This window comes from Peromyscus californicus, unplaced genomic scaffold (assembly GCF_007827085.1).
Source record: "Peromyscus californicus insignis strain IS unplaced genomic scaffold, ASM782708v3 Scaffold_18__1_contigs__length_77618521, whole genome shotgun sequence".
Classification (NCBI taxonomy): Eukaryota; Metazoa; Chordata; class Mammalia; order Rodentia; family Cricetidae; genus Peromyscus; species Peromyscus californicus.
Window position 1 is genome coordinate 49,452,051 of NW_026294480.1, and position 26,965 is coordinate 49,479,015.

The 26,965-nt window shown below is 43.1% G+C and overlaps 1 pseudogene; it reads right to left on the reverse strand.

Annotated features, from left to right (window-relative positions):
* Positions 1 to 1,803: 1,803 nt before the first annotated feature.
* Positions 1,804 to 26,965, reverse strand: part of LOC128113567 (baculoviral IAP repeat-containing protein 1a-like) — a 114,891-nt pseudogene continuing 89,729 nt past the window's right edge.

Consider the following 26,965-nt stretch of genomic DNA (forward strand, 5'->3'; position numbering starts at 1 on the left):
TGGTCCGAAGCAGCCATTAGCTGAACAGTTAATTAGAAGAGGGAATTGGGAAGAGAAAAGCTTGGGGTGCATGAGACCTTATTTCTTTGGAATTAGGGACAGGGCAGAGATCAGGGCCCTGTCTGTGTGTATGAGGAAGATTAGCAGTCTTGACAGGTCTGGAGTGAGGCACATGGAGGGGGCAATGAAATGAAAGCTCCTACCTTAGCTGAAAAATCTTTTCCCATTAAGTAACCCTGAAAGTACAATTAAATCTGGTAAGGTGGGTAAGACTGTCTTCCCTACCTCGACAATAGGGAAACGAGGAGAGGTGAGACCCCAAAACTCTCAGGACTGGGTTAGTGGCTCTGGTGTACAGAAGGAAAGAAATGGATTGCTTCCATGCTGCATTCTGGGTTTCCTGCAAGCCTGTGGTCAAGTCTAGGTCTGCTGGAGGTCTTTGTGCCCCTGCCTCTTGGTGCCTGGGTGCAGTCAGCTGACTGGTTGTCTTTCTAGGTGGCACTTTGAACAAGGCTCAATTGATGGCCTGGCCTGACAGAGCACATGCTAGCCCTCATGGCCTCCCCTCTCCCCCTGCACTTAAAACAGGAACCCAATGGTTTTCAGGAGACAGCGTGTGCCAGCACTTGGCAATTCTGTTCTCGGGCTTTTTGCCATCTCTCCCTGGTACACCTTAAATGCCACAGATGAAACTTCCGCCTGTGGGGTCAGGAGCCTTGATCTCCAGATGCTTAAGTTTTAGTCCTATGTCGGGGAGGTCGGGGGGGGGGGGGGGCGGGGGACAAGAGATGGATTTTACTCTGTGTCTTGAATTTTTTTTTTTTTTTGATGTCTGATGGCTTGGGGACAGCTTTAGCAGGCTATAAACTGATCTCTGGCTTAAGAGCCATCCTTATTGCTATAAACTTATTTGCATGGATCCTAGCTGGCTTTCAGACCCATCTGCACTTCTCACAGCAGCTTGAGAATGAGTGGGAGGCGTTAAGGTGAGTTGAAGCCTCTGCCCAATGCCAGAGAGTGGAAGGCAGAAGTCAGATAGACAGAGGTGGTTGCACATGGCAGGGAAAGAATCAGAAATGGAGAAGGGGGTGGGGGTGAGGTTCAGAGCTTTGTTAGAAAACTTGGGGGATAAGGTAACTCTTTTTATTTGCCCGTTCGCTGGCAGAAGTTAGATAATTCCTGTGAAGCCGTTATGAGGCCAAATTTACTGGTATCCACTCCTACGTCCCATGGCTGCAGTGCAGAGAGAGAAAAATAAAAAAAAAAAAAAAAATTAAAAAAGCAAATGGGATCCCAGGCTCCTATCTCAAGCGTCCTTGAGAATAGGCAGTCTGTGAATCAGCATTAACAGCACAGGTTACCCCAATTGTTGTCACAGTAAGGGTAAGGGCTGGGGCGTGTGCACCGGAGACCCCCCCAGGGATTGGACTGCATCCCATACTTCATCAAGATAGAATGTTTTGTGGTGCGCAGCCGAGGACCCCCCCCCCCAGGGGTCCGGTGTGAGTAATATAGCTCAGGTTGCAGCCGAGGGAAACAGCCGGGGGCGGGGGCGGGGGGGGGGGGGGAGGGACTCATGTGTGGTGGGGGAAGACGCGGCAGCAGTGGTCGCCAGCACAGTCCCGATGTGGTACCGCGGGTGGCGGCAGTGGTCGCAGGTCCTCAGTTAGGTTTCCAACAACATTCAGCCCCAGATGCCGAGTATGCAGAATTTCATTTCCTATCCGAGTCATGGCACCAATGATAGGTAACAGAGCTGGTTGGTGGTGTTGGTGGAAAAGTCATGAGCCACGCCCACAATAATTAGAGTTACAGAGAGCTTTATTAAAAGGGAAAGGGGGGAAAGAGAGGGAAACCAGGCCTGGGGGGAGGGAGAGATGGCAGGAGCAGAGCAGAGAGCAGGGAGCAGAGAGAGAACAGAGAGAGAAGGTGGGGGTCTGCATCTGGCTTTTTGAGGAGGGTACGTAGTCGTCAGGGCCCACTGATGACGTAAGACTCAAGACCCCGAGCTGTGCATGTGCCCGAGTGAGGGCAGGATCCTAACAATGGTGACGGGGGAGGCTTTATTGAGAGAGCCAGAAGAGCCAGAGGCATGTGGAGGAGTCCAGAGCAGAGAGAGAAAGGACTAGACTTACCATGGCTGGCAGACTGGACATGGTCAGGGCTATCTACGAGAGAAGGGAGAACAGCCAGAGATAGAGAATACAGAGAGCATCCTGAGAGTCGCAACAGCTGGAGCAGGAGCCTAGAATAGGGAGAATAGCCAGATTATAAGAAGGATGAGTAGCTAAGGGGAGGGAAGGGCCAGGACACTGGTGTGTGAGGCTTTTAGATCTATAACAAGTATCTGTGAGCAGAGCCTGAAGGTCCTGAAGATTAGCATGGACCTTGGTATGCTGATAGGTGCTGTACATATATGTTAACTGGAGAACCTTATACCTTTTGCAGGAGGTAAGGGAAATGACTTCTTTTGGCAGATGGCAACTGGCTTCACAGGTTCCTGAGGAATGCTGGCTTTTATATAACCATCCGAAATCTTCCTATAGTCCAGGTTGATCTCATTTCTGGATATTTGGACTGGCTTTTGGAGTCTGGGGAATTGGAGTTTCCTTTGGACCTGGCAGTCTCAGGCTTACAGGAGTAAGCTGAGTGATGCTGGAGACCCAGTCGTTGACAGCCTGGAGAGAAGAATTACTCTATGAAGTCAATCTAAACTTTGGTCCAATGTGGAGGAAAGTAAAGAAATTTAATGCCTTCTGGGACAGTCTGGAACTGTAGTGGAGAATGTGAAGTACTGTTAGACCAGAGGGACGAGAGCTCTTTTGAGGTACACCTGCCCCATGTGTGTGGCTGGGGGTTGACCTCAGGGCCTTGTGCACACTAAGGCCCAGCGTCACTCCGGAGTTACCTTCCCACATTCTAACTCTTTTTGATACTGCATCTCCCTGTCTTTGAACTTGCTATGTAGACCTGCCTTTGCCTTCCAAGTGCTCTTTCTGGCTCCCACAGTTTGACTCTATAAATGTTTATTTAAAAGTTGGAGGACAGTAGAAAATGGATTTGAGCTGGGTGTGGTGGTGCACACCTTGTTCCTGCACTCAGGGGGCAGAGGTTGGTGGATCTCTGTGAGTTCAAGGCCAGCCTGGTCTACATAGTGAGTTCCAGGCCAGCCAGGGCTTCACAGAAAGACCAGGCCTCAAACAAAACAAAACAAAAACAGAACCAAAAAAAAAAAGAATGGATTTAATTGAATTCCCAAGCCATCACACAGATTTTAAATCAGCTACAATCAATGTTCCTGTATACAATCAAAGTATATGTATACACTTGCCTGTGCATGCATCTATGAAGGTCAGATGTTGACATCAGGCATCTTCCTTTATTGCTGTCTGCCTGCCTTTTAAATTTTTTTTCTTTTTGAGATAAGGTCTCTAACAGAACCTGGAACTTGTCATTTTGTCTAGGGTGACTGTGAGCTCTTAGAATCTACCTCTCAGCCCTTCTTCCAGAAGGTTGCAATTATGGTGAGCTTACCTCATTGGGTTCTAGGGATACAAACACAGATCTCTGTCTTTATCCATTCACTGAGCCAATTACTTAGCCTTAAATCAAGGCTTCTAAACTTGAGCCTTAAGACATCATGAAAATCGGGCATGGTGTCACATGACTTTCATTCCAGCACTTGGGAGGCAGAGGCAGGCGGATCTCTGTGATTTTGAGGCCAGCCTGGTCTACAGAGCTAGTTTCAGGCCAGCCAAGGCTACACAGAGAAATCTTGTCTCAAAAAACCAAAACCAGAAAAAAAAAAAAGGACATTATGAAAAGAGGTTTTTTTCTTCGCATTCAGCCTAATGCATTTTATGTGGAAAATTCAGATAAGCTACTTGATATGACAATGAAAAAGAAGTTTTAAACATTGTTTGCTTTGACGTTTCTTCTAGGTAACGAAAGTCCAAGGTTGTTGTTGTTTTTGTTGTTGTTGTTTTTTTTAATGAAACCAGCAACAGGAATGGATGGTTGGAACGTAATCGTGCTCCACTATAAGAAGTTTTGTAAGATGTGGTTTTGTTGACTGGGCACTGGTATGGTTGCCTTTAGATCTGTGCTGTGTGTGTGAATAAGTGTAGAGGGAATTTTCCAGTCTCCCCAATAACACAGATGAGGAGCAGATAAACAGAAAGTGCTCAGGTTGTTGTATAACTCATCCTGGAGGAACTTTAGGGAAGATAATCCCACATAGAAAACAATTGTGAACATATTCTCCAAAGACAGCAAACTCCTAAAACAAACAAACAAACAAACAAACAAACCACCACCACAAAACAAAAACAAGAAAAGCAGCTATTCATTCCAATACAAAACTTCGAAAATCTACTGACCTTTGGTGGAAGTCTCCCAACTGTTACGGGATATCTCTACTTAATTACATACAAAGTCTCCTTGGAATACACTTTTTCAAATGCTAGATTTTCTTCTTTTTAGTGTTTTTTCTTTTAACTTTAAATCACCCTAGTTGATTTTGTCCTACACTATGTTGAACACTCTGTCTTCTCATTTTCCCATGGAGACATGAAGTTCTCTAAGACTTCTAGAAAATTCTGAAAGTGGATTATTTCACTTCATGTTTGTCCTTGAAAACATATGGATGCTATTATTGTCTATTTTATTATGTAAAGGGGCTTGTAACATGTTCTGTCTCTTTATCTGTTGTTTCCTTTTTTTTTGTTTGCTTGTTTGTTTTGAGATAGTGTCTTGTAATGTGGCCCAATCTGATTTTAAACTTGTGATCTCCCAAGTCCTGAGATTATAAACGTGTTCCATCACACCTGGCTTCTCACTGCATCTATATTAGTTCTCATTAAAAGCAGATAACTCTTTTTTATTGCTATCTAAATATAAGCAAACCTTTTGAAATAAAAATTTCCAGGATGTTTTCAGGTTTAAATTTTTTATTTTATTTATTTTTTTTTAATATGAGACAGAGTTTCTCTGTGTAGACCAGGCTGTCCTGGATCTGCTGTAGACCAGGCTGGCCTCCAGCTCAGAGATCCATCTGCCTCTGCTTCCTGAACACTGGGATTAAAGGTGTGTTCCCCCACCGTCCCACCTCATGATTGGCGTTTTCAAACAAAGAGTCTTCGGTAGATGTTTCTTCACCCCCATCTCCCACACCCAAGCCCTCTATTTTCAGAACTTTAGAGATTTGGGTCTTTGAGGATTTCAGTATTTGAGATTGTGACATAAACCTCAGAGATGTATGGTGCCCAGTTCCTGCCTGCAATACGTCCAGTCTCAACTCCCTAGTTATCATAACCTAGCCTTGAACTGGGTGTGACTCTGTTTTGTCCTAATTTTAGCTAACCCCATCTGGTGCTGCTCAAACTGTTCCTGGACCCCTGATAACCATGTCCCTGCTGAGCAGAACATTGTATACAGCGGTGCCTGCAGTTTCTGGAGGTCCCTTGCTGTATAACATATAAAAAAGTTTTAATCAGCTAAAGCTTTTGAAACCCTTGTTAACAGAAACTTCTGCCCCCTGGCCTGCCCCTGCATGAGGTAACTGTGGTTTGGGGCTTTATAAACCCTACCCTGACTGAATTTAGAAAGACTGTTAATTTACTCCCAATGGGTAAGACAAAGTTTTACTGGCAAAATTTGTAAAAATACATGATCTTCAAAAAGAAAAGTACAGGTTTCCCCCTCCCTCTTGCCCTCTCCCCCACTCCCCCAATATTTTCCTTTATTACACCAAGAAGGACACTAGATCCAGAGGCCCCCTGAGCGTACAGTATAGTTTTACCATTCACGAAGGGCCTACCTCACTGTTAATAGGAAGTAGCATTTTTGGTCATGGAATGAAAGCTTGATTGTTCACACAAGCCCCGGGTTTGGGTGGCCAGCATGTATGTACTAGAGTTGGAGTAGAAAAATCAAAGTTGAGGAGCTACCCGCAGGCTTTGTCCATGAAAAGCTAGACATAGGGCCAGCTGCTTTCAGGGAGAGATGGCCGGAGAGTGAGGAGCCAGGAGCCAGAACAAAGACAGGTGCAGGCAGTTCTGTTTAGATTCCTTAGAGGCAGATGCCCCCTCCTGTCCCAGAGGAGCCTGGAGAGGGTGAAAACAAGAGGTGTTGGTGTTTGGTCTTCAGACTTGGAGGTGGGGGTAGCCAAGATTAGCTACGCCATGTGTGAGGCCTTATGGGAAACCGAAACACGAGCCAAGTGGAATGAAACCAGTCATACGGTCCTTGTGAGCGCAGGGCTGAGTGAATGCGTAGATTGGTTGTGGCCATTGGTAACTGGCTGCACAGAGACTTTGGGGGAAAACAGGAAGGTTTGTTTCCTCATACAAATGAAACATTGAAGACTGAGGACTGAGAGTTTTCAAGTAAGAGCCATTACCTTAACTCTCAGGGTGGATTTGTAGAGCATTTTCAGGTAATGTGTTCCTGCAAGTGTGCTCAGACATAGGCAAAGGTTAATTTACAGGCTATCAGATGAATAAAATAAATGTTTAATCCATAAATAAACTTTCTTTTTTTAAGATTTATTTTTATTATTATTATTTTGTGTGTGTGTGTGTGTGTGTGTGTGTGTGTGTGTGTGTGTGTGTGTGTGCAGCTGCCCACAGAAGCCAGAAGAGGGCACGTTAGATCCTGTGGAATTAGAGTTACTAGGGGTTGTGAGCTCCCAAACATGGTTGCTGGGAACCAAACTCAGGTCTCTTAACAGTTGACCCATCTCACCAACCCCCATAAATAATCCTGAACAAGAATAAAGCAACTAAGCTAGACATGGTGGCATATGCCTTTAGTCCCAGCACTTGGGAGGCAGAGGCAGGCAGATCTCTGAGTTTGAGGATAGCCTGGTCTACAGAGCAAGTTCCAGGACAGCCAGGGCTACACAGTGAAACCCTTTCTCAAAAAAATCAACCAACCAACCAACCAACCAACCAAATAAATAAATAAATAAAACGACTAAAGATTGACAAATAGGAGAGAGGATTTCGAATGAAAAGAGACACCAGGACAAACGAACAAACAAATATCTGGTTGATTATATGTAAAAGAACTTAATGTGCTTTCTCTGGTCTGAAGCCCTGCTTCCTGTCATGTGGCTGCTGGCCTGCTGCGTGATGACCTCTATGCTTAACTCAATGACATGGTCCTCCTTTGACTATGAACTTCTGATAAGCTTTCCTCTAAAAATAAAATAAAATAAAATAAAATGAAGTTGAGGAAGTCTCAGGAGGATCAATAGAGGGTTATCAGAAGACAGAAGAGGATGAGGAAGGACTAGAAGATTAGTGGGTGAGGCCCACCAATAGTAGAAGTCCTTGCGAGTCCGAGAAAACCCAAGGACAAAGGAAGTCAATGAGGAAATGACCCAGAATTAACTACCAGCTCCAACCAGATGGCTAGAAAGAGACCCACACCCACATACTGTGACATTTTGTAAATATATGAACACCAGAAGGAAGAAGGATAGTGCAATAGTAAGAAATTAATTAAAAATGGATATAACTTTTGTTTGTTTGCTTTTTTTTTTTTTTTTTTTTTTTTTTTTTGAGATAGGGGCTCTTTACTTAGTCCTTGCTGTCCTGGAACTTGCTATGTAGATGTAGACCAAGCTGTCCTTGAGCTCACAGAGATCCACCTGCTTCTGCCTCCCAAGTGCTGGGATCAAAGGCGTGCACTGAAATGAATGATAAATGGCGCTGTTTGCGGTGCTGGTTACCGCGTGGAAAGGTCACAGTCACGACAGAACCCAGTATTTGTTTCAGAGTTTTATAGGAGGAAAGGGATGGGGGAGCATGTTCGGAGAGCAGAGTGAAAGACAGTGGGGTGGGGAGAGAGAGAGCAGAGGAGAGAGAAGGGGTGGGGTCTGCGTCCAGCCTTTTAAGGGCTCCTGGTGAAACAGGCTTACGGAGCTACACCACGTAAGTGCATGCGCTGATTGTGTGACCATGCTGTGTGCACATAGTCACCAGCGCAAACTGATGGTGTAAGATGCAAGACCCTTTGCTTAACTCCTGAACTGCACACGTGCAGTCATGTAGCTGGAGTGAGGGCAGAGTTCTAACATGCACCACTATGCCTGGCTTGTTTGCCTTTTGAGACAGTCTTACTCTGCAGTCTAGACTGGGAAGGGACTCACTATGTTACCCAGGCTGGCCTGGAGCTCACAGCAATTGTCTACCTTAACCCTTCAAGATCTAGGTCAGGTATGACTGCCACACCCAGCTCCCCTTCAGCTTTCTAAACAGAATAGAACCACCTCCAAAATTCAGAAGGAAAAATATTTCCTTCCTTGGCCCTGTTGAAATGTCAATTGATATGAAAACCAAATAAAAACGCACTAAATCAAGAAATATCTGAAAAACCATATGTCCCAAGTATTCTTTCCCTGAGGATCTACTGGAGAATGTCTCCCACAAAGTCAATAAGGTAAATCAAATCAAAGGGAATGCTGTGGGGACAGGGACTGTCAGGAGGGTGGAGGGATGTTCCAGGGTGATGTAAAAATCACCCTTTTTGGCTGCCGTTCAAGTGTCTCACGGCTCTGCCTTTACCCTTGTCTGATGCACCGGCCTGACCATTCACTTAGGCGAAACAGGCTTTAACTCAAGCAAGAGGAGGTGGAACCCAATTAGCAGGGGAACCCAACCACAGGAAAGGCAAAGTGAATTCAACGTGTGACAGAAAAGGGAAGCCCTTGAACGACACTGTGCTAGGCTTAGAGTACAACTGGCCCTGACAGGAGAGATGACACCGGAAGACTGTGGACAAGAGACGATGATGAGGGTAGGGAAGGACAGAGGGGCGCACACACACACACACACACACACGCACACACGCACACACATACACATGCACACACAGAAAAGCAAGAGAAAGGTATGAAATAAGATGATTTAACACACAGTAGAAATGTCAGCTCCGAAAACGCAGGCACCGGCCTATTACTACCAGGACTAAAGACCCAGTTACTAACAAAACCACAAGATCACGTTGGATGTGACTTGAAATGCAAGGAAACAGTTTGACACGAATAAACTTGTTCTCATAATTTGATACTTTATGTTAGTGAGTCTGTTAGAATTCCTAGCCACGCCCCCATGACCCCACGTGTGCTGGCAAGATGCTTAGTCATCCTAGGGCCTTGCGTCTACATAATCTGTGCGCCGTGTGATCATGTTATCTGTGTGCGGATGATCACGTAATCTGTGTGCATGTGTGGTGTAGCTACGTAAGCCCATATGCCCATGAGCGGGGGTTATCTATAAAAGTGGGTTCCACACATTCCTCCTCTCTCTTCCCGCACAGTCGTTCCATAGGCCTATGCACATCTTTCCTATTCCCTTCCCTTAATAAACTCTTACAGTGGGTTTTGTTGTACCTCGTGGCTTTTCTTGCATGGTAAACAGTGCCGCTTAGTGAATAACATTGTGTCGTGTAATAAACAACAGAGTCCACTTCTAACTTTCTGCACGTTGGCTAAAAATGCATCCGATGAAAAGGGAATATTCTCTCCTTTTTCCCGCAGAACTGGGGACACAACCCAGACCACTGTGCATGCTAGGCTAGTGCCCGAGAGGGAGCTCCACCCTGGCATCAAATCGACTTTTACTAAAGCCATCCCACCAGCAAACAAGCCAAGAAGTAAAAAGAGCCCCGTTTGTATAATTATGGGGATACAATGAGAAAGAGCGAATTGATCAGTGAATACTGTGGGAATTAGAGTTAATGAATGAATGAGGTATAGAGAATACTGTAGGAATTAGAGTTAATGAATGAATGAAGTATAGAGAATACTGTGGGAATTAGCGTTAATGAATGAATGAAGTATAGAGAATACCGTGGGAATTAGCGTTAATGAATGAATAAAGTACGGAGAATACTGTAGGAATTGTAGTTTACGAATTAATAAAGTACAGCATGTTGTCCCTCTTCCTTCAGTGTCCGGCGTGTTTTGAGGAGTGTGGGATAGTCTAGTGGGTCTGCGGCTCAACGTGGAAACTCCGGTTCTTAATTTGGAAGTTTCTCGTTTGTTCAAAACTCTGCACAGTCAAAAAAAGAACTCTTCCCAACTTTGGCATGTGCGTACGACATGGGCTTAGCCGTTCAGTCAGACTCAAGCAAAGCCTAGTCAGGAACTGACACAGGGAGAATGGGCCAGGAGCCACTCTGGCCTGGGATCCAACGCCAGCTCTGAACGCAGGGACTTGGTGGTGGCTTCCTGGGGCTAGTGCTGAGGCCCCATCTGGCGGGACACCCATCAGTAACAGCAGTAACACGTCACCAGATTGTTTTCTTTGCCATATGACTCGAGCTGCCCAGTTTACCTGATTTTCAAAGGCGTTTCTCTAGTTTTCTCTTTAAGTTTTGTTTTTGTTTTTTGTTTTTTCCCAAATTACCCAGTCTGGTTTACTCTGTTTTTTATTTTCTTTTGTTTTAATTAAGTACAATGATGCTGCAAGTTCTAACAAGATATTAATGCAATAAATAAGCCTTTGAAGGGGAGAGGAAAATCACTATTAATTGCTATTTATAGGATTCTCTATATAGAGCATCCTGGATAACTAATTTTAAAAACACCAGTTAGAATGAATGGAATAATTTAATGAAATATCCAGTTACAAGATAATATAGATGTTAATGCTTCTTTTTTTAGGAAATAGCAAATAACAACCCTTAATAACTGTAGCAGGGTTTGTGAGATGGTTTCAAGGGTAAAGAGCTTACCATGCAAGCTTCATGAGTTCAATCCCTGGAGCCCACAGAAAGGTGGAAGGAGAGAACCAACTCTACAAAATTGTTCTCTGACCTCCACACGTATACCAAATTATGTGTGCACTCCCCCATACAATAATAAAAATGAATATTTAAAAAATACTTTTAATGAAGACGAAAGCAATGGCGTCCTTCTGTGCATTCTCTTTACATTTTTATTTGTTCTTTGTTAATTTAATTCATGAATACAAACTATTGCATTATATCCACCCCCCACTCCCTCTCCACTTCCTCCCAGATCTCCTTCTCATACCCCTTTACCAACTTCAGACCCTTTATCTTCTCTCTTTCCCTCCCTCCCTCCCTCTCTCTCTCCCTCCCTCTCTCTCTCCTTTCCCTCCCTTCTCTATATTCATTGCCGCCTCTATATGCATGGGTAATGTGGCAGGGGCCACACCTCTGAAGAACACTGGCTCTCTCCCTCCCAGGAGCCATGGGCTGCTTATGGCCCCTCAGTTACACTATGACTTCACGAACCCCTTTCTCTATATCCTGGGGTGTTGACTGGCTTGATCTTGTGCAGGCAACCACAGCTACCATGACTTCACATCTAACAGTCCTGTTGTGTCCAGAAGACATTATTTCACAGCTGTCGTCAGCCTCTGGATCTTACAATCTTTCTACCTCCACCTGCACTGTGTTCCCCGAGCCTTGGAAGCGACGGGGTTTGAGATTGATGTACCACAACAGTTACCTACTCTCCACACTGTGACCAGTTGTGAGTCTGTATAGACTGCCACCCACTGCATAAAGGAGCTTCCTGGGTGAGGGGTGAGAGCTGTGCTACTCTGGGCATAAGGAGAAATATTTAGAAAGCATTTAGATTTTACATCCCTTTAGCACAATGACAGTAGTAAGGTCTCTGACCTCTTCACTCATGGGTTCTTGGCCGGGTTTATAGTACCAGGCAGGAATTTGTTTTTTAAAACTATGTACATTTAAAGTAAAACCTAAATGAAGAAAGAGTTTAAAATTCTAAGACTACAATCTAGAAAGACCTGGACGTTGAAAGTCTTAAATCTCCCTAAAACTTACCTGTAAGTTTAATACACTTAAAACATTTTATTATGCCAGGTGGTGGTGGTGGTGGTGGTGGTGGTGGTGGTGGTGGTGGTGGTGGTGGTGGTGGTGGTGCACACCTTTAATCCCAGGACTCAGGTGGCAGAGGCAGGTGGATCTCTGTGAGTGTGAGACCAGCCGGGTCTACAGAGCCAGTTTCAGGACAGGCTCCAAAGCTTCACAGAGAAACTCTGTGTCAAAAAAAGAAAAAAAGGAAAAAAAAGCATTTTATTATATTTACTGATTGTGTGTGTGAGCACACATGCATATGCATGTGCACATCTGTGTACATACCTCCAAAACCAGATGCCAAGGCACACAACATGCAGATCGGGGGCCCTCTTCTCTCCTTCCACAGCATGGGTCCCTCGGATCTACCTCCAATGGTCAGGCTCAGCAGCAGGGACCTTTACCTTGTTTAGCCATCTTGACGATCCTCAATACTTTTTACCTAGACTCTGAAAGTATACTTTCGATTGTGGAAAGTGGGTTCACAAGTATCTATACAGTGAAACTCCAAACAGTAACAAGGGAAATCGGAGCATGACTGGAGGGGAATTTGTGCTCTTGACATCACAGCATTTTGAATACTTGTGCATGAAAAGTTAAATTAGTTCATGATGAAGAATTAGACAGAAGAATACATGCACAAATGAGAACTACCACACAGCAAATGTTATATTTACAAACAGTGAGAAGAAGCCAGGTGGTGGTGGTGCACACCTTTAATCCCAGCCACCGGAGGCTGAGACAGGCGGATCTCTGTGAGTTCAAGGCCAGCCTGGTCTACAGAGCGAGTTCCAGAACAGCCATGTCTACAAGGAGAAAACTTGTCTCAGAAAACAAAAGCAAAATGAAACAAAACAAAAACAGTGAGAAGAAGTAGATTAATGTTTCTTTTTTTTTCTTTGTTAAATTGGGCCATGCTAAGTAGCTCAGGCCAGCGTTGAGCTCACCATCTTCCTGCCTCGACCTCCAATAAATAGCTTTTTATCTAGTTAATATTGGTCTTTCTGACAAATTCAAATTTCTTACATACTATATTAAACAATAAGTTCTAAGTTAGTCATAAAGATAAAACCACAAAATTGCTCATAAGCTCTCAAAAATTTTCTCTAAAATTTGAGTTCTCTAAAATAAGTTCTAACTTATTTTTAGAATAGGAAAAACCTTGTGTGCCTAAAGTCTGAGATTGCTTTATACATAAAACTTACAGGATCATCTTAAAAGACAGCCAGGCAGCTAAGAGCACTAGCTGCTCTTGCAGAGGACCCAAATTAGGTTTCTCTCACCTACCTGGCAGCTCACAGGGGTCTGGAACTTCAGTTCCAGGGTATCTGCCGCCCTCTTCTGGCCTCTGTGGAAATTGCATGTATGTGATGGATTTGCAGGCAGACAAAACAACTTATACATAATATATATATATAATATATATAATATATATATATAATATATATATATACATATATATATATTAAGCTTAAAAGAAAAATTGATTGTTTTCTGATAAAGGGTTTCTCTGTGTAGCCCTGGCTGTCCTGGAGCTCAAATTTTAGGCCAGCTTGGCCTCGAACTCAGAGATCCACCTGTCTTCCGAATGAAGTGCTAGGATTAAAGGCAAAAAAATTACACTTTATGAAAGCCAACATAAAACAAAAACAAAATGTATAATGGGAGAAAAATTTGTGTCAAAGGCTTAATATCTTTAATACTAAAAACTTGGAAGAACCCACTAGAAAAAATATAGGACAAGAAACATAAAGGGCAGATCCAGCCACTGGCAGCCACGGACTCAGACTCAGCCTGCACAGCAAGCGGTAGGTTCCTTTACATGATGAAGTCTGTGGAGGAGCCCCGTGCAAAGAAAGCAGCATCTCAGTGTCTCCCTGATCGCTGAGGGGCAGGATTATGTTCCCATCTGTCTGTGGCTTTGCAGGGCTCCTTAGCCTTGGTAATGCTTTGAGAAAAGAACGTTTTTAATGTTAGCCCCTTCTTTTAAAGGATGCGTTGAGACCAGGTGAAGTGACTTGGCCCCATGAGTTGACAGAGAGTCCTGAAATTTGTCACAATGAGAGAGCTGAGAAGGAGGTGGTCACAGGCAACTATCTGTGGCAGTATCTAGAAGACAGTGTCACTGTTTGCCTGTGGCTGGCATATCCACTTCAAAGCCTCCCCCATCTAACCAGGGGGGACAGTTCCCTAACCTGCAGGAGCCAATGCAAGATACAAACGCCACACATTCCTTCACTATGTCAAAATACCCGAGATAATCAACTTTCAAAGAGGGAAGGTTGGCCTTGCCTCATGGTTTCAGCGGTTCCAGTTCGTGACCAGGTGACCCTGTGGCTTTGAAACTATAGGAGACAGTCCATCAGCACACCAGAAGTCAGTGATCAAGGGGACTGACTGCCCAGGTCACAGTGGCTTGCGAAGCAAATAGAGAAAAGAAAGGCATAGCCTCCTTCCTGTGCAAGCCTTTGGAAAGCTAACTTCCTCCCACTGGCCACCAGCTCCTACCGCTCTACCCCTTTCCAGCGCTGCGATTGGCTAGAGACCAATCCAGCCGCACATGGCCGGTTCATCGAAGATCCAAACCGAAACACAGTTCCCTTGTTCAGAAAGCTCAGGAGTCCATAGGAAATATTGCAGTTTCAAGCTTTTTATCTCTCTCTTAGTTTGTAGTGTCTTTTTTCATTTGCTACTCAATATTCTAAGGAAGGAAAAAGGTATTGGAAAGAATTTTGCTCAAAATGGTGTGCAGTGCCAATATGAGAGAATTTAACTTAGGAAAGCACTGAAATTAATTTATGTTTTATAACGTGTGTGTGTGCGCGCGCGCGTGTGGTTTGAGACAAGTTATTGTGGTGTAGCCCAGGCTGGCCTGGAATTAACTATATGAATAAGGCTGGCCTCAAACTCATGATTCTCCTGCCTCAGCCTTCCAAGTCCTGGAATTATAAATGTGTACACTCAGCTTTGGTGCGTGTTTTGTTCTTATCAAATCAGCAGAAATGATGCATGAAAAATAACCTTAAAATAGTTATTTCTTATCCATCTTATTTTACCAATACTCTTTTTTTTTTTAGTGTTCCATACAACATATCTTGATCATATTCTTTCTCGTCCCTCAGCTCATCTCAGAATTTCCTCCCCCTCCATACACACCCAACTTCACTGCCCTTCTCTCTCTTAAATAAAACAAAACCAAAAAAGTACCCTAAAGGCATTGGGTCCAATTTGTGTTGGCTAACTTTTTTTAAGCCTGCCTTGGGTTATATTTGATATATAGCTAGTGCCATTCCACTGGGGGAAAAATGATTTCTCCTCTCCCAGCAGGTATCAGTTACAAGCAATTTCTTCTCTATGGTTGAGACTTTGTGCCCATTTCCCCTTCCCCATGCTAGGATTTTGTCTGGCTTGACCTTGTGCCAGTATTATCCATGCTGATACAGTCTCTGAGATTATGCGTGCATCAGCACCACTGTGCCTGGAAAACGCTGCTTCCTCGACGTTATCCACTCCCTCTTCCACATACATCTCTGAGTCTTGATGGGAAGGGATGTGAACAACTCATCCAGTCTGGGGATGGGTGCTTCAGAGTCTCTCCCTTCCTGGACATTGTCCAGTTGTGGCTCTCTGGGTAAATCGCCACCTACTGTGAGAAGAACCTTCCCCGATGAGAGCAATGATTGGTCATCAGGAGTTGTTTTTAATGGCTACGTTCTTTTAGGAGAATACTATTAGGAGATGTTGCCTTGGAGCCCAAGACCTATCTATTCTCATGTTCTTGGCTTCATTAGCAGTACGAGGTATGAGTTCCATCTCAGGGAGCAGGCGTCGGAGTCAATCAAAAGTGGTTGGTTATTTCCACAACATTTGTGCTGCTGTTGCACCAGCGGGCATATGGTGGCTTACAGGGTTTATAGCTGGGGAAACTGATGATTACTTTCCTCCTCTGGTAGTATGTATAGCACCTTCTAGCACTATGGAAGCTACTCAGGGTGCTATTTCCAGTTCAGTACCAGCTTGATTTCTCCATGTTCTACAGCATAAGTATGTGGTATCTTCAACAGTAGGGTTTCGGGTCGTAGAGGGTAATCAATAGCTTTGGCAATACCCCATAATGCTTAGCAGGCTTGTGGGACTCCTTTGGCCAATGATTCAAAGAGATGTAATCCATTCCCAGCAGTGGGGATTCAATTTGGTAGTGTATGATGTCTGGTTTGAGTATTGTCTCCCCCATGATATGGTGACTCCATTTGAATTCCCTTTGTATATGTATATATTTCAGGAAGCTTCTACAGTAGTAGGTTTCAATATGGCTTTTCAAAAGGCCTTTGGGGGCCTAGAGAAACAGCTCAGTAGATTTAATTTGCCTTTCCCTGATGGCTAAGTTTTTTTTTTTTTTAAAGTGATACTCAGCAATTTGTAGTTCATCTTTTGAGAACTCTGTTTAGTTTATACCCCATCTTTTAATTGGGTTATTTTTTTCTTTCTTTTTTTTTTAAAGATTTATTTATTTATTATGTATACAGTGTTCTGTCTGCACATATCCCTGCAGGCCAGAAGAGGGTACCAGATCTCATTATAGATGGCTGTGAGCCACCATGTGGTTGCTGGGAATTGAACTCAGGACCTCTGGAAGAACAGCCAGTGCTCCTAACCGCTGAGCCATCTCTCCAGCCCCTATTTTTTTCTTGATGTCCAGGTTTTTTTTTTTTTTTTAATTCTGTATGCTTTAGATACTAACCCTATATCAAATGTATAATCAGAATTTTTCCCCATTCTGTAGGTCACTGCCTTGATCAAATGATGATGTCCTTTGTGGTACAGAAGGCTTTTAGCTTCATAAGGTCCCATTTATTAATTTTTTTTTAAATCTTAAGGCCTGCACTATTAGGGTCCTGTTCAGAAAGTCATTTCCTGTGCCAGTGAGTTCAAGTTTGCTAACACCCTTGGCTGTTGACTTACTGACAACTGGAGAACACAAAGGAAATGGTCCACAGGCTGCTCTGTTTCATCCTTTCTGCCTATTACCATTTTTACCATCCACTGATGGCTAAAGAAACGAGTAAGAGTAAGAGAAAGTGTGACAAGTGTCTTTGGTAATTTTTGTTTCACAGACGGTCATGGCCCTCTTTCCACACTTGAAACAAGTTCATGTTCAAAGGGGTGCAGCTCTAACGGCTGCCAGGGTCTTGTCTCCTGTTTTACTTGTAGTCTCCTTAATCCTCATGAGTAAAGTACTTCCCACAGATGTGAGGGCCAGCGTTTGGATCCTCAGAACCCTGACAAAAGCCAGCCAGCCAGCCAGGCCTCTGCCTGTATCCACAGTATCCCAGAAACAGAAGCAGAATCTGGACTCGATGAGTCAGCAAGCTCTGGGTTCAAGTGAGAGGCCCTGCCTCAATATATAAGGTCGAAGGGAATCCAGGAAGACACTGGGCATCAGCCTCTGGTCTCCACATGCGTCACACCCAAGTTAGCCCACAAACATGCAAATATATATGCATACATGCATGCGACACACACACAAATTTTGTTGAAAATAAAAATGTAACAAAATATAACCATTAAGGCAAGGTATAATTTTAACTCTGTAAGCAGTTATAGTAATTCAACAAAAACAAAACAAAACAGGACTCGGCTGTGTGGTAGTGACACATGCTATTAATCCCAGTACTCGGAAAGCAGAGGTAGGCAGGTTTTTGTGAGTTCAAAAGAAAACAAACAAACAAAACCCTCCAAAATCCCAAACCAGGACTCTGAATGTACAATGCCATATTATAGTATATTAGACTGCTGTCTAAAAAATGAGTAATGACTTTGAATGTTATTGTTATGCCCCTCCCCATCATGAGCCCCCCAGAGATCACCAGGAGTCTGAGTTTGTATGCAAAAGCAAAGAACCTTTATTGCAAGCTTGAGCTTGGGCTTCCAGTCCATTCCAACATAGCGGTTGGATCAGGAAGAGCACTGAGCTCAGTTATGGCAGGGTTTTTAAGAGGTAAAGAATAGGGGGTAGGGGAACTTTGGATTCAGATGGGGGTTGAACCCTTGATTGGGCAGGAGTGGGGTAACAGAAGTCTTGATAAGCAGGGATTGGTACTGGAGCTGCTGCAAGGAAATTGGCAACCTATATAGCAGTGATGCAAGCTATCCTTTATGTCTTGGAGCATCTAGTACTTGTCTCAATTCTGTCTGGTCCCTTGCAGGGTACAGTTCGTGGCTTTTCCTGGTTATTGTAGTGGTGAGGCCTAGTCCCAGCATTGTCAGTCTGCAGCCTGTCACGGCTGCATTAATGTTAAGTCAGGCTTCTTCAGTTATGATTTCGATTTTTGTTAGGCTTTTTTTTTTTTTTTTACTTGCTCCCAAGCATTAGTTGCTTTTCTGTTGCTGTGATAAAACACCATCAAGGAGACATCTTACAGATGGAAGAGTTTGTTTGGATTGACAGTTTTAGGGGGAGAAGAGTTCATCACCGTCTCAGATTCAAGTCCCCTTCTTTAATTATTACTGTTCCAGACACACACAGATGTAAGTACACAACCTATCGAGTCCATTTAGGGTTGCTTATATGAGCAAGTGCTTAAGACTGACCAATAGGGATTGTCCAGTCTACCAGGGGTCTTATCCCTAGAGAAAACCTTTCTCAGTAGCCACGGATTGCCTGTAACTTTTCATCTAGGGGTGGGGCCTTAAGAAAATTTCCCCCACCCACATTGGCATGTCTGGTGTGGTCATTATGCCAGTCATGTTCAGGGAACCGCATCGTTGAGATTTCATGGATTTGGCTTCCCTGTCATGTGTAGAAGACACTATCACAGCAGATGCTCTTGTCCTCTGGCTTTTACAATCTTCCCATCCCCTCCTCTACAATGTCCCTTCAGCCTTAGGTGTAGGGCTTATGTTGTAGATGTACTGACTGTGATGGGCACCCATAGTCACTTATTTTATGTATTTTGACCACTTGCTGATTTCTGCTGTTGTCCCCGTGAAAAACCTCTTAATGCTCCAAATTTTTGTATTATAATTATGGGTGAAGAACCCCAAAACTGCACATGGAACATTAAGATCTTTTCAAGCAAATAACCATATTTGTTTCTGAAATACAGGTCAAGCCAGAGTATTTGCTAGTGCTTGCTTTTCAGATGGTCCAGGGAGTTAGAAGTAAAATTTAATCTAGAGGCAAGCCAGTGATTGTTGTTTCAGTCCCCTGTGTGGTGTCATTAGTATTCCAACAGCAGATTAATAGTTTACATTAGATTAGATTACGCCAGATTAGATTACATTAGTTGTATTTATTTGTTTGATCGATTCATTACCACATACCTTAGATAGTGATTCCCACACCCAGTTGAACTCACTATGTATATCAGACTGGCCTTGAACTCACAGAGATCTGCCTGCCTCTGTTTCTCTAGTGTTGGGATTAAAGGCGTGTGCCACCACTGCCCACTGCCAGAAGCAGTTATAAAGCATAGTCCAATTCCCATCTACTGAAACAGAGCCTGGGATGATAACCTGTGTCTTCTCTCTCACCTGCATGCAACCCCTTCTTTTATCTCTTTCCCTCCCCACAGGCATATTACAGGGACAAAAACCATTAAGGCAAGATGTAGGAGAAATTAAGAAATAATTACGAAAGGAAGTAAGTCATCATTCAAAAGAAACTCTCACAAGAATAAAAGGCCTAGGGGTGCAGGCTTGTAACCTCAGCTACTCAGAAAGCTGAAGAAAGAGGATCACAAGTTCAAACCCTATGTTGGTGATCTAGCCAGACTCTGCCTCAAAATGATGATATATTTTGGTAGCAGAGTGTTTACCCAGCAGGTGGGAGGCTGCAGGGTTAATGTCAGGTGTGAAGGGAGAACAAAGTCCGCTACTCATTACCTTAGCTCACAGTTTCTCTTTCAAATCAAACACAAGATGGTTTACTTAGCCCATTCAAGCTTGTATCAAACTACTCAAAAAACCGTTATAAGACCACAGACAATTGTAATGTGAATTGCTAAACGGTCTGGTCTTATGAATAAAATAACCCAGAGCCAGATATTGAGGTAAAAGCTGAAAGGTCAGAGAGGCAGAGCAGCCAGCCACTAGTTCTTACCTCTACGAAATCCTCTGCCGGAAGAGAGCACGCTCCTTTCTCCACCCTGCCTGATCACTTCCTCTCTCCACCCAACTCTATCACTTCCTGTCTGTCTGTACAGACTTCCAGGCCTCTATGGTTAACTAGTGGCTAGCTCCTTCTTCTGATTTTCAGGCAAGCTTTATTTTTTAGACCACACATAAAATATCACCACAGACAATAACTCCATTTCATGTACTTTTCAAAGCGTGCCCCCCTCCAGGGGCCAGAGGTCCCTACAGTCATGTCTAATGGTGTTTTATTACCTTTATCAAGACGCTTAAGCATCTTGATTTATTCGCCTACAAAAGCAGATAACAGAAAACAAGGTTTATTCTGGCTTACAGTTTGAAGATATATTTCCACCGGGGCACAGGAGACTTGGTGTCAGGAGCAGGAAGTCAGCCGGTCACAGTGTATCAGCAGTAAGGATGCAGAGAAAATGAAGAGAAAGTGGCACCAGGCTATAAAGTCTCAAGCCTGTCCCCAGTGACCCACTTCCTCCACCAGGCTCCACCTCTTAATGGTCCCAAAATCTTACCAGTGGCACCCCAGCTGGAAACCAAATGCTCAGACACATGAGCTGCTTGTAGGAGACTTTTCACATTCAGAGCACAGCATAAGCCAGGATAAGGTGTCCTATATTAACATCTGCATGTGAGCACCTCCCTCCCACACTCTCCTCCACTAACATCTGTGTGTGAATACCTCCTTCCCACACTGTCCTCCACTAACATCTGTGTGTGAGTACCTGCCTCCCACACTCTCCTCTACTAACATCTGTATGTGAATACTTGCCTCCCACAATCCCCTCCACTAACATCTGTATGTGAATACCTCCCACACTCTCCTCCACTAACATCTGTATGTGAATACCACCTCCCACACTCTCCTTCTTGTCATCTTCTTTCTTTTTAATTTTCTAAAATGATTTTACTTATCATGTGTCTGTGCACATGGACCGTTTTTGATCTATCCTAAAAAGCCATTAGATCCAATGGGATCCTTGCCTTAATGATTTTATTCTAATCACCTTACATAGATCCCACCTCAAAACACAACAAAGTTCTTACTCCTTTTACTCTTGTTTTTTTTCCCCCTTCTGCTAGTCCAGAGAGGCAGAGAAAGCACCAGCTGATTTTCACCTGATGAGAGCTTTCTCCTATGCTGTCTCAAACAAAACTCCTCACACTGAATATCCCTCCCTTCTACTTCCTGTGTGTCTCTATCCATCCTCCTGACTCCCTCTTACTCGCTATCATTTTTCCTATGTTCACCTCCTGTCAACTGGCTACTTGCTCCACCTCTTGACCTGTGGTTGACTTTATTTAATCCTATTTACAATATTCAAGCAGAAAACTCTTGGATTAAAGGTATGAGCTAGGGATAAACCATACCACACCTAGAAACAGGTTTTTCAAGTAAATAATGCAATCTCAGGGTTCACAGTGTGATCAAATATCCTGCAGCAATATGCATATTTTGAGGTATATCAGGCAGGTACATAGTGATGTTTCAATATATATTGTGATATGCTAAATCATTATCAAGTGAATTCATTGTCTTAGTCAATACTCTTTTGCTGTGAAGAGACACCATGATCATGGCAAATCTTATAAAGGAAAACATTTAATTGGAGCTGGCTTACAGTATTAGAGATTTAGTCCATTTTCATAACGGCAGGAAAAATCGTGCATGCAGGCAGGTGTGGTGCTGGAGAAGTAGCTAGGAGCTCTAAAGCCAGATCAGCAGGCAGCAGGAAGATAGAGACTGGGCCTGGCTTGAACATTTGAAACCCCAAAACCCACCCCCCAGTGACACATTACCTCCTAATAGTGTCATTCCCTGATGACCAAGCATTCAAATATATGAGCCTATGGTGACCATTCCTATTCAAACTACCACATGAATACATCTAGAAGTGCTTACTAGATAGAATCAAATATACCAAGTACCGTGGATTCCTAAGAAAACCATGAGACCATTACATCACATGCAAAGATCTCAAAAGCCTCTGGAACAAAAGCAGTTTTCTCTAAGCCCACTTTCTTCCTCACATCGACAATGGATGGGAGATGGTGTGAGCAAGCATGGCCACACCAAGGCTGGTGACTATACAGAAGCCCTGCAAAGACTAAAGAGCATCTCTGCAAAGAGTCGTCTGCATCCTGTGCTAAAATTGACTCCTGCCTCATCATGGGTGGGACTGACTCATCCTTAAACTAACTGGCCATTTCTTACCTCCATCAAATGCTCCTTCATACTGTGGCTTTTACATAGATCAATGCTCCCTTTTCCACTTGTTCCTGTTGATCTTGGTAATTGGAAGGTTTTTGGTATGAACTTGAGTGAAGCTCTAGTCTTTAGACAGGAGGACCATATAAGGATAGCTCATCATAGCTCCTAAGTTCAGTGATGGTCTGCAGGTTTTAATAAAACATCAGCCTTGTACTGGAGAGATGACTCAGGGATTAGGAGTACTTGTTGCTTTTGTAAGACAAAGGTACGGTTCCCAGCAGCCAAATGGAGACACTCAACCATCTATAGCTCCAGATCCTGGGGGATTCAATATACTTTTCAGACCTCTGCAGACATAAATGCAGGCAAAAATACCCATTCATATAAAATAAAAATAATGGAAAAATTATCAGCCTTCCATAGTTAATAAGCAGTCTTGTATATGCAATTACTAGTAAAATGGTTTGGTGTTGGTTTTGGTTTGGAGGAATGGTCTTACTATATAATCCAAGCTGGTATCTCCTGGCTCAGTATCCTAAATTCTGGCATTATCCCACACTCAGCTAGAGTGAGATACATTGGTAACTGGGTTTCTAGAATCACTGGTAGCCTTTAGCTGCAGCCTTTACTTCTGAATGACAGGAGAGAAGGGCACTATCCATTTCCAGAAGACAGTCAAGCGTTGGGACTGAGGGTGTCTCTCCTTCACAGCATTAATCACTTTCATGTCCTCTTCATCCAGGAGCCAACTGAGCATCTCAAGCCTGGTGAGGCTGGGCAGTCGGGACACACACTGACTCAGAGCCTTGACAGTGGTGGCCTGAACTTGGATGGATTCTGGGAGATGCCTGCAGATTTTGAGCACTTGTAAGCTTGGCAGGTTGTCCAGGGCTTGAAAGAAATGTCTGTACCCTTCCTCTGTAATCTTGTGATTCATTGAAATATCTAAGTTCTCAAGTTTTTGGAAACCTCCGCTGGTTGCTCCCTTGGCTGGAAAACAAAACATTTATGAAAAAAAAAATCCTGATGACTTCAGTAATGGTGACAAGTTATTGGTACCACTCCCACACCCACCATGATGAAAGTGGGAAATGCTCAACATGACGTTTTAGAGACCATTCTTTGAAAGCACTAAACTGCTGCTTGGTTGATAGGGAACCACCTGGCCAAACTGCAAATAGTTTGGAGGAAGCAGAGGTCAGGAAGTTGAGCACACACAGCTTTGACTGCCATGGCAATGTGGACTTCTCTTCTTGTCTCACAGAAGGACAATGTCAAGGAAAGTTACAGTAGAAGGAACTGAGAAATTGTGGCAACAGCGTCTCCATTTTTGCAGAGTACAGAGGGTGGCAGTCCTAACAGCTTGTCCTCTCACTGGCTACTACAATGTCTTCCACCTATAGTCCAGAAGGGACTCCCTGGTTACTGAGAGCAGGGGCTCTGAAGGAAATGGAGCCAATGCATTGTTGTTTTTCATTAAATTCAGTTGCTGCCCTTAAGCAACTTCTGTCCTAATTTGCAATTGCAACCAGTAGCAGTCAGGTCCCACTGGCTGTAGCAGGAATTCTGTCCCCTCAGGCACCAGCTCTATCACTGCTGCTGAAGGGAACTTTATCTAGATCTCTATCTCTCTATAGAACTCAGGATTTAAATGTTGAGGTCAAATTCTGCTCCCTCAGAGAGGCTGAATCGCAAGTAGCTAACCTTCTCTCCTGGCTCATGGCTCCCCCAAAACTGCCTGTCCTTCTGCTCAGTCCCCACTTAAGAACCCTAGCTACACATGGTTCCTCCTTACTACTTCCTGTCAGCTAGTTGCTAACTCAGTCTCCTGATCCCAGGTTAATTTTATTTAATCAAACAAATGGAACACATCTTTGTATTATTAAACAAATATTCCACAGCATAAATGAATGTAACATATCTTAAATTAATACTCCATGACATTTCCTCCTTTTTGTCTAAATCAAAAGAAAAGATTTTAACTTAGACATAATAAAACTATATACAATAAGAATAATAATCAATTGAGGATTATTACATTCACAATGTCCAGTTCACTTGTGTCTGGGAAATTTAAAGAAAATACTCCATTATCTATCCTATCTTAGTCAATCCAAAGTTTTACACTTAATTAATTTTCTATCATAACTAAGGAGAACTATAACTCTAATTATTTAGCCTTTAACTCCACCAAAGACCCTAGAAGGAATCAATATTACCTAACAACAGAGATAATTGGCTGCCTGGACAGTCATTTAAAGTTCTTCTGCAACATTGGTGCATCCATCTTCAACCTACAATCAGAGTATCTGGCAGACTCTTGTATGAAGCAGGAATTTTGAAGGACTGTCCTGTCTTGTATTGGCAAAGTTCAACAGTCACTTTCCTGGGTATCTTGCATGTCCAGTTTATATAGCATATTGTCAGCAGTCAAGGCAAAGCAGTTCCTTGCCCAAATGGCCAAACTTGCCATATTGAAAGTAAACTCCATATGGAGTTTTTCTGATACCCATCATCCTTTTATGAAGTAAATTGGTGCTGCCAGGAGCAGATGTGTCTCATTGTCATAAAAAACAATAGTTTAACAAAACATTTTAAATACCATATTCTATAGGTCTTTGAAGTCTTTGAAGAACATTTATCTATCTAAATATATTTATTTAACCTTGAAAACAAAGCTAATGTGACTACAAGTTTGATTATTATACACTAACTACTAACCTCATTTCTTAATTATACATTGCATTTTTAAATGAGCTGCAGAAGCACAATACCCCAAACAAGAGTAGAACATACATTCAGTATAACAAAATGATTTTAAATTTGTATCAGTATACCAAAATCCATACCAATGCCAAATATCTGAGATGAATAGTTGCCTCTTTATCCTATATTCCTATATTCTCCTAAATGATAACAAACATCCACTTCTTGGGAATGTGGGCATCATGTTCTCTAGATTGCTTCCTGTTGTCTGTGGGAGAAGACCTCTTTAGGGGTTGCTGAGAAAATTGAGGTAATGGCCAGGTTCTGGGAAGACCAGTGGTAACCTTTGTTGATATATATCACCTGTCAAGTTGCAGGAGGTCTCCCTTGATCAAACCTGATCCATATTAACTTGGAACTAATCCACAGCCTCTTGTTTTCTGTGGAAACAAAAGCAAACCACTTCTCCAAGGCATTTTGACTTCCATTTGACAAATATATATTTTGACTTCCACTTTAAAGTTAAGCCATTCTTAAAATGTCTAGGCTGGTTTACTTCAGCACTCTTTTCAACCCCTGGACTCTCAGCAGCCATCATGTGCTTATCAAAAAAAAAATTCAAAATCAACACAATACTATATAGGATCCAGACTCCTTACATATTTCTATCTTACATGGCCTCTTTCTTTTATATTACTTTTACTCTCTCTCTAAAGGCTTTATTATTTTTTAAAGTATTCATTTTTTATGAGTATATCCTTTTTCTTTTTTTTTCTCTTAAGCCTATGCACATTGTAAAACACACTGGAACCCTATAAGTTTTTGTCCTTTTACTGCTTTTAGCCTTTTTTTAAGACCATGTGAGCAAACTTTAAACTACTAAGCTACAGCTGGGTCTTCTGTATGGCTCTGTTGACTGGCTCCACCCACTTCCAGGTTTGTGAGATACAAGTCTAAAGTTTGCAGCACTGTTGGAGGAGGTCTGTTTGACCAGGAACTGCATTCAATCTCCCAACTCTGGAATGCCAGTGCCCTGCACTGTGACAGGCATTTTTATGTAGTTTTTTGTTTCAATTTAGCATGAAAAAAAGATGTTTATGTGCTTTGCTGTACAGTAGAACTTTTTTTTTTTTTTTTTTTTGGTTTTTCGAGACAGGGTTTCTCTGTGTAGCTTTGCGCCTCTCCTGGAACTCACTTGGTAGCCCAGGCTGGCCTCAAACTCACAGAGATCCGCCTGGCTCTGCCTCCCGAGTGCTGGGATTAAAGGCGTGCGCCACCACCGCCCGGCCCAGTAGAACTTCTTAAAGGAGCCATTTATTTTTCTTTTCAAGCTTTCTCAGGCCCTAAGGAAATTGAAGCCCCACATTGGGTGCCAAAATGTTGTTGGTTGTTTTTTACTCTTTACTCTTTGCTCTTTGTTGGCCCACCACCCAGCTCCCAAATAAATCACACAGAGGCTTATTCTTACTTATGGATGCCACCCTTGCCTTGGCTTGTTTCTAGCCAGCTTTCCTTAACATAAATTATGCCATCTACCTTTTACCTCTGGGCTTTTACCTGTCTCTATTTCTGTATATCTTTTATTTCTTTCATAGTCTGTGTCTGGCTCTCTGGCATAGTGGCTGGCCTCTTCTTTTCTCTATCCTTGATTCCCCCTTCCCAGATTTCTTCTATTCATTCTCTCTGTCTGCCTGCCAGCCTTGCCTATCCTTTCTCCTGCCTAGCTATTGGTCATTCAGCTCTTTATTAGACCAATCAGGTGTTTTAGACAGGCAAAGTAACACAGCTTCTTCACAGAGTTAAACAAATGCAACATAAAAGAATGCAATACATCTTTTTTTTTTTTTTTTTTTTTTTTTTTGGTTTTTCGAGACAGGGTTTCTCTGTGTAGCTTTGCGCCTGTCCTGGAACTCACTTGGTAGCCCAGGCTGGCCTCGAACTCACAGAGATCCGCCTGGCTCTGCCTCCCGAGTGCTGGGATTAAAGGCGTGCGCCACCACCGCCCGGCGCAATACATCTTTGCATCATTCAATGAATGGT